At 40.9% G+C, this 8,022-nt stretch overlaps 1 long non-coding RNA gene across 1 annotated transcript in view; it reads left to right on the top strand.

Moving 5' to 3' along the window:
* Nucleotides 1-7,861, top strand: part of LOC125620375 — a 110,962-nt gene extending 103,101 nt beyond the window's left edge. Inside the window, exon 2 of the long non-coding RNA XR_007351993.1 lies at nt 7,647-7,861. This is a non-coding gene — a long non-coding RNA (uncharacterized LOC125620375). The remainder of the gene's footprint in view (nt 1-7,646) is intronic.
* Nucleotides 7,862-8,022: the final 161 nt, after the last annotated feature.

Below are 8,022 nucleotides of genomic sequence, written 5' to 3'. Positions count from 1 at the left end.
GTTTGAGTCCCCGTAGCCGATCCTCGTGCGATGGAAATCCTTCCTCCAGGTTCCGGAGCACCCCACTATTGCTGGAAATTCCTAACAAGATATCCTTTAGCCGTCCTGACTTGTCATACTCCCACACAGTGAAGCAGCACACGGGGGTAATGCACTCCCCTCGCCGCCATCTTCCCTTAACCGACTTTCACATCTTGTTTGATCCTCTCCTAACTCTCAGATAGGGTGGATATTCACATTATGAATAAGTAAACAACCTTATAGAGTTTGAAGAACAAACCACATAGCTAGTAGGCTACAAACTGGCCATTACCTCTAGGTCTGTCCAAGTTCAAAGTCCAAGTTCTAAGATATAGTTTTATTTATTTTATCAAGTTTAACTCTAATGTTTACTTATTTATTTATTTTTTTCCCCACATTTTTAAATCTGTGCATTATAATTATACATGATGGTGGGATTTGTTGTTACATAATTTCTGGATGCACATGACATAACAATATAATTTGAGTAATGTCCTTTCCCACTATGAGACACTGCTTTATTGTCCCACTATCACACTAAGATACATAATTGTCCATTTATGGGTCAGTAGAGATCTCCTTGAGGGCCGAGCTTGAAGTAATGAAGGGATACTGCATTTAGAGTCAGAGAGAACTGATTTGAACCCTGGTTTCGACATTTTCCAGCACCATGACTTTGATAACTGTATTCTTCAAAGGCTCAGTTGTCTCATTCTTAAAATGAGTGTGATCAGGCCTTGTGCAATGATATGATTATGGTAATGCAACATGGTAATTATGGTAATGTGATTATGATCGCTGTTTGATGGACAGATGAATTCAAGCTGAGAATTCCTGCGAGTGTGCCTGTGATATCTTGGTGCCTCCCTTGAAACTGCTTCGGTTGGAGAGCTGCTATTTGGCTTTCCCATTGTAAGGATGCTGATGCCACTGTAAGGTGATACCTGCCTGGTACTGTGGCAGGTGGCGAGAGGCCCAACTATTCTCCTTCCACAAAAACCCAACCCCATTATGTTTCATTTTGACACTTTCATACTTTCTTCTTCCCTTTCTCCTCTTTGAATAAAATAAACTGTGCACATCAAAATGTCACTCAGCACTCTATAAAGGGACGAGTGTCTCTCTGAAACCCCTTGCTGTCTTGAAATTCTCAAGAAAAATCTCACCGAATCCCTAGGGAGAGAGACTAGTTTGAATTTCTCAAGATACCAGTTCAAGAAGTTTATCCCCTGATCCCGCCCCACTGGACATATTTCCCACAAATAAAGGGACAATTCCAATGTGACAAGAAGGATGGAAGCATTAGATCTCTAAAAATCCATCCTGAGATTTCTTGCTCTCTGTTCAGCCACCCATCATTGCCATCCTGACTCCAGGACACGAAACAGAGGCCAGAGGCCAGGTGCCCTCTGGATGGACAGGGGAGGTCATCTTGGAAGAGCATGGGCTTTGGACTGGGGTTGGGGGAAACTGGCTTTGCATCTCAATCCTTCACTTTCTGACCTATTGACCTTAGGTATATCCCCATGCACCCAGGTTTCTTTATTTGGGGATAGTGCTTCCTAATTTGCAGATTATGTTATTAACGGCATGTTTTCTTTAAATTATCTGGCTCAGTATCGATATTTACTCATTGCTATTTGTCAGATACCTATCATGGGTGGGTCTAGCTGATCAGAGGAGTGTGGCCAGGCCAGCTGAGCTTCTGGCCATCGACACTCAGGAGGTGCTAGTGGGGAAAGGCAGTTATTGAGGAGGAAATTTTGTTCACAGGAATTGGGGATGAGAGGAGGGTGAAACAGTGTGGAAGAGAGAAGTTGATTAAAACCACACTGCGGTTTCTTTCCCAATCTAAATCCAAGGTGAAGTCCTGGTCCAATGCAGCAGGTGAAGATAAGCTTATCACAAAGTCCTTTGTGAGATTTGGGTTCTGATCATGACTGCTTTGGGGCCCAGCAGGCAAACTGAGATAGGGGTTTGGCTCAGAAGTCCCCTTCCCCAGTCCTGTGTGGAATATGTGCATATACAGGGGAGTGTCTGGGGTTCTGGTGCATGCAGCTCTGGGAGCCTGGGAAGGAAGTGCCATTCTTACTGGTGGGGAAAGCAGTGGGGAGGAGCCTCCTCTAGAAGCTTTCAAGTGGCGGTGGCATTGAGGATAGCACAGAACCCAGTGTTTGTGAGACATCAGAGAAACCCAGGGGAGAATCTGAGGAAGACTGAATCCTTTTGACAACAGGCGAGGGCACGGAGTCAGTAACATCTAACTTATTAATGGGACCTCATTTGTACTCACAGCCTGCTGAAAATGGGTATTTTAGCTGAGGGACCCAGGGGACATGATAGTATTAGTCTTGATTCCAGAAATTATTGGGATGGGAGGTGGCATGCAAATCACCAGAGGTGGGTGTGGGGCAAACCAGTATCAGGCATGGGGTGTGTGCTGCTGGGAGGACACCCAGCGAGGCTTTGCCATCGGGCCAGGCTGGGGAAGAGGGATCAGGGAGCAGGGAGCATGAAGACTACCTCAAGGACCTCTAGGAGGTGAAAGAGAGCCTGGGGCTCCTGCTGATAGGCTTGCATTCAGGGAAGGCATTAGTCTTCAAGCAAAGATGAAGCAGGATCTTGGAGCCATGTCAGGTTGTGGAATGGTGACCAAAGTTTGATGAGAAGCAGGACAGCATGGCTGGGATCTCTGTGGCCTAGTGGTTAAGGGCCTGACTACCACCCTGAAATCACAGCTGTACCACCTCCTAAGCAAATTGCAGAGCCTGCCTGGGCACTTAGAGCCATGCTCACTAGGCATAAGTGTCAGTTTTTATCATGTACCTATTCTCTTATGTGAGTGGTGTCATTTGAGTGGGTAGAGTCTGATTCTACAGTTGGACCTTCACTGCCTGTGAGTGGACCGAGGTAGAAGAGTGCTGGGAAATCAGACTATGGATAACAAAGTCTGGTTTCTCAAGAGCCTCCTAATTAACAATGAATAACAGATATTGCAAATATTTTTAATTGAGGAAGGAATATATGTATCCAAGCAGTATGAAAAGGTATAGGGTGAAACCCCCCATTTCCATCTGAACTTTCTCTAGTTCTTTTCAGAATAGTTTCCTGAAATCATTCGGGCATGTATATCAGTGTCCTCTGATCTTTAGGGATATGTTCCAAGAACCCCAGTGGGTGCCTGAAACCGTGGATACTATCAAACCTGATATAGAATATGTTTTTCATTTACATACATTGATAAAGGTTAATTAATAAATTAGGCAAGTAGAAGATTAATAGCAATAACTAATAATGAAATAGATTACAACCATATCCATAATAAAAATTATGTGAATGTGGTCTCTGTCTATTAAAATAACTTCATGTACTATACTCATGCTTCTTCTTTAATATTTTCAGAACTTCATTGACTGCAGAAAATGAAACTGTGGAGATGGGGGGACTATTACACAAGTGTGTGTTTGTGAGTGTGTGTGTGTGTGTGTGTGTGTGTGTGATGTTTTCATACTGTTATGTACCTCAAATTAATTCTATTTAATTTATTTATTATTTATGATTTACCGAGCTCAGCATGTGCTATCTTATAACATATCCTGTTACATATCCTGTAACAACCTGTATGGTATCTGTTACTTGGATTGTTCTAGAGGTCAAAGGAAAGGGAGGCTTAGGAGGAAGCTATACAATCTGTCCAAGGCCACAGATCTGAAGATGGAAGGAGTCAGGAATCAAATGAAGTCTGCCTGATTTCTAAGTGAATACACTCCCCATTACTTCATGCTGCCTCCTAAATTCCCATTGGAAAATGCTTTCTGTGAATTTTCTTTTTTTTAAAAAAAATATTTTTATTTATTTATTTATTTATTTATTTATTTAGTTGTAGTTGGGCACAATATCTTTATTTTATTTATTTATTTTTATGCGGTGCTGAGGATTGAACACAGGGCCTTGCACGTGCTAGATGAGTGCTCTACTGCTGAGCCACAACCCCAGCCCCTTTCTGTGAATTTTCTAATTCAATTTCAGAAGGTCTATTGTAGGCTTTTGGTCAGTCAGATTTCCATTACTATAATAAAATACCTGAGATAATCAGTTTAAAAAGAGGAAAGATTTATTTTGGCTCACAGTTTTGGGGATTTCAGTCCTTGGTCAGTTGGTCTATTGATTTGGGACCTGTGGTGCGGCAGCACATTATGATGGAGGGCATGTGGTACAAGAAGTCTTTACCACATGTCTGGGAGCTCAAGAGAGGAGGAAGAAGGAGCTGGGGTCTTGAAATCCCCTTTAACAGCACGCTCCCGGTGACCTGAAGAACTTCTCCTAGGCCCTACCTCTTAAAGGTTCTGCCACCTCCTCATACTGTCATGGGCTGGGAGTCAAATTTTTAATGCATGGGACTTCGAGGGATGCTCATCAAAACCCTATCATCTTTCAATGATGAAAGGTACAATTAGAAACTCAAAAGAAGATCTAGGACAGTTTTATTTATTAGATCTCATGGCTCATTCCCATCTCCAATGTCCACTTACTAATCAGCTCCTATAGAAGTTGTACTGGTTTCCATCAAACATGACTGGACTCGCTCCTAGGTCCAACTGATGTAAGCTGATTTTGTATATTTTAAGAGTGTATATTGGGTTTGCCAATGTGTGTGCTGGATGTGTATGTATGTTTGGGGTGTGTGTGTAGGGTGTGTGTTGTTGGATACTTGACTCGGAAAGGCCTAAGAAGCAGCCATGTTGTAGGTTTGCTCTTGGGAGCAGTGGAGTCAGTGGAACGAACCTTTGATTGCTTTGCTCCATGGTTGTGAGGACAGGAAAGAATAATACATATTTATGTTTCTCCAGCCTGAGGGTAGTCATAACACTGACTACATAGTCACCCCTGTCAGGGCCTCAAGAAGGCACAGGATGGCTATGGTGTCCTAAATTACGGATGCACAGTAAAATTAGAACACGCAATTGCTTTTGAAATTTAAAGAGAGCATGAATATGTTATCGGAGAAATATATATTGTAGTGATTAAGGGCACCGTCTCTGGAAGCAGATGGTCTTTGTCCAAGTTCTGACTCTGATACTTGCTGGCTGTGCATCTTTAGGTAAGTTAATGAACCTCTTTGTACATCAGTTTTCTTACCTGCAGAATGGAGGTAAAAGTAGTACCAGCCTCAAAGACTGAGGAAATAATACACGTGTTATAGTTTTGATAATAGGTGTCTTCCAAAAGCTCATGTGTGAGAGAATGCAATAAAGTTTACAGGTGAAATGATTGGGTTATGAGAGCCTTTACTCAATCAGTGCATTAATCCATGATAAGGATTTACTGGATGGTAACTATAGGCAGGTAGTGTATGGCTGGAGGAGGTGGGTCATTGGGACATATCTTTGGGGTAGATATTTTGTGACCTGAACTAAGTCTCTCTCTATTTCTTGAAATCATGTCCTCCGCCATATCCTTTCACCTCTATGTTCTGCCTCACCTTGGGCCCCAAGGAGTAGAGCATGCTGTCTATAGATTAAGACCTCTGAAACTGTGGACCCCAAAATAAACTTTTCCTCTTCTAGTTATTCATGTCAGGTCTTTTTGTCCCGGCAGAATGGAAAAAGAAAAAAAAAAATAAAAGGACTAAAACAACATATAAAAGGCTTAAAATAGCAACTGTTTTAAATACTTCATAAATGTTATCTGGTACTATTATGTGGAACAGAATAGAAAAATCACATTCATTTAAAAAGATAAAACAGCATACTTCAATGAATTTTTGTTCTTGCTGAAGTTAGCCTTAGAGTTTAAGAGGGAGCTGATGTTTTTACAACCAGCTGAGTTTACATGTTCATTCTTTATAGCAAAAAGCACTTTTCTGGAAAATTTGGCACACACAGTTTGTGCAAAATACATTATATCGGTCATTGTCATCATAGCTATTATCCTAAGGAATGTAGATTCCTCTGAGAGGTTGCTCACTTATTTTAATGATCTGACATTGTTAGTAGGAGAAACTTGCATCTTCTTGTTCAGAAGAGCCTTTTGAGGTTGTTTGTAAGGCTTAGGAGAATATTTGAATTAGACTTTTTTTTTTTTTTTAAGATTTGGGAGTTAACAAACGAGGACTGACTATTCTCCTTGTTGAGTGCATACTTATTCATCAAGTAGCTATGAATGGCTTTTGGTGATTTCTGAAGTCAAATCCACTCTTGGAGGGGAAAGATTAATGATTAAGAAAGAGTTTCCAAAAATTGGCTGGGCAATAAATACATGAAAATAATTTAATCTCATGAAAACCTCCCAAATGTAAATTTAAAACAAATAGATCATATTTCCTGCTTTTAAATCAGTCAACATGGAGAAACTGATAATACTTGTTGCTGACAAGGGAATGGTGAGCTGGGCATTGGCATAGGGTTGGGTTGCACCCGATCTTGTTAACAGATCCAGATCTGGCTGCTCACTGCTCCAAAGCGAATACTTGGGAGAGAAGAGCCAGTAGGAAGGAAAGGAGGTTTACTCAAGGGTCAGTCCTGAGAAGAGGGAGGGGCCAGCATCCTCAAAGCTCCATCCTGGGGAACTCAGGGAGATAAAAGAGGTGTGGCAGACAATGGGCAGGAAGCCTACATGCTGAGCGAGGTCCTCCTCATCCAGGGTGTGTGATTCCCCGACTTTTCCCTCTCTGACTGAAGTATCTCAGTTGACCTTGGCCTTGCAGAGTTGGTTTCTGTAATTCTTCAGATAAACATATGGCTTTTCTGAAAGTGAAACCTCAGGGAAATTTACATGCTTTGTGTTGATGCACAGAACTATAGAATGAAGGGTGTTACATATTCTGATGTTATCTGAAGGTCACCAGATGTTCTGAGTTCTGTAATTCTAAAGAGAGATTATTTAGCAGTCAACAATATAATAATTTAGAATTTAGAATGCTGGGCAGAGGGAGGAGAAGTAATTCTGCAAAGGACAACCCCAAAGGAGTGGCCACTGTTATCATCTCCTAAAGTGAAAATGGCATATAATCAATATCATCCTTGAATTAGACCATAAGTGCAGCACATGTGTTTTGTGTTTTATATTTACCCATACTACTTTGTTTTAAGACCTTTTTATTTTGAAAATTTCCATTACACAGGGAAATAAATTGGGTGTGGAAAAAAAATCTCTCTGGAGTCTTCACTCAGACTTGGTCACCATCTGCATTTGCCACATCTGGCTCATCGATCAACCAGGCTCCTGCCTTTATTTTCTTCAAATATTTTAAAGCAAATTATAGACATTGTGCCATTATGCCATAATTACTTAAATGTACATTAAAAAGTGAAGGGGAATGGCATAATGCCATCATTGCATGTAACAAAATTTATTGATGTCATCTAATACCAAGTTTCCTTTATCTGCTAAACAGTATCTTTTAATAGTCGATTGGTTGAAATTAGGATTCCCAAAGGCCCACATCATTCACACTAATTCTTATGTTGAACATAGAGTTGAGATGCTCTAAGCCAAATTAGAGGAAGAAAGGCAAGGACAAGTGTTATTAATAGTCAATCATAATGGCTTAATGGAGGGAATGTTTTGACACAATTAATGTGTTTTTCTATTTTGCTTCCTTTCTTTCTTGACCTCTGCTCTAGGTGACTTGAAGCATCCATCATTCTGGAGGAAGACCAGGATTTGTAACAGAAGGAATGCAAAAGACAAAAACAAACAAAAATCTTCTATTGGAATACAACATAGAATTATTCAGAAGAAAAAACTTTGTGAACCAGATGTTGTCTTCAAAGATTTCTAAATTTTCTTAATTTTCTCCTTTAGAATTTCAACAGTGCAGCCTGATTGAATCAATGCATTACAGTCTCCTGATGTGTAGGTAAAATGCCCTTGTTTTACATTAAGGCATCTCTAAGAAGTAGAGTGAAAGAGGGAGGGCATCATGCAGGGGCCTGACCTTCCGGGGCCCCATGTGATAGGGGAAATATGGTAGCTAGGATAGGAGAGAGGGGGGGGGGG

Source organism: Marmota marmota, unplaced genomic scaffold (assembly GCF_001458135.2).
Source record: "Marmota marmota marmota unplaced genomic scaffold, marMar, whole genome shotgun sequence".
Lineage (NCBI taxonomy): Eukaryota > Metazoa > Chordata > Mammalia > Rodentia > Sciuridae > Marmota > Marmota marmota.
Note: the sequence above shows the minus strand (reverse complement) of the source record. Positions and strands in the feature narration are given on the sequence as shown.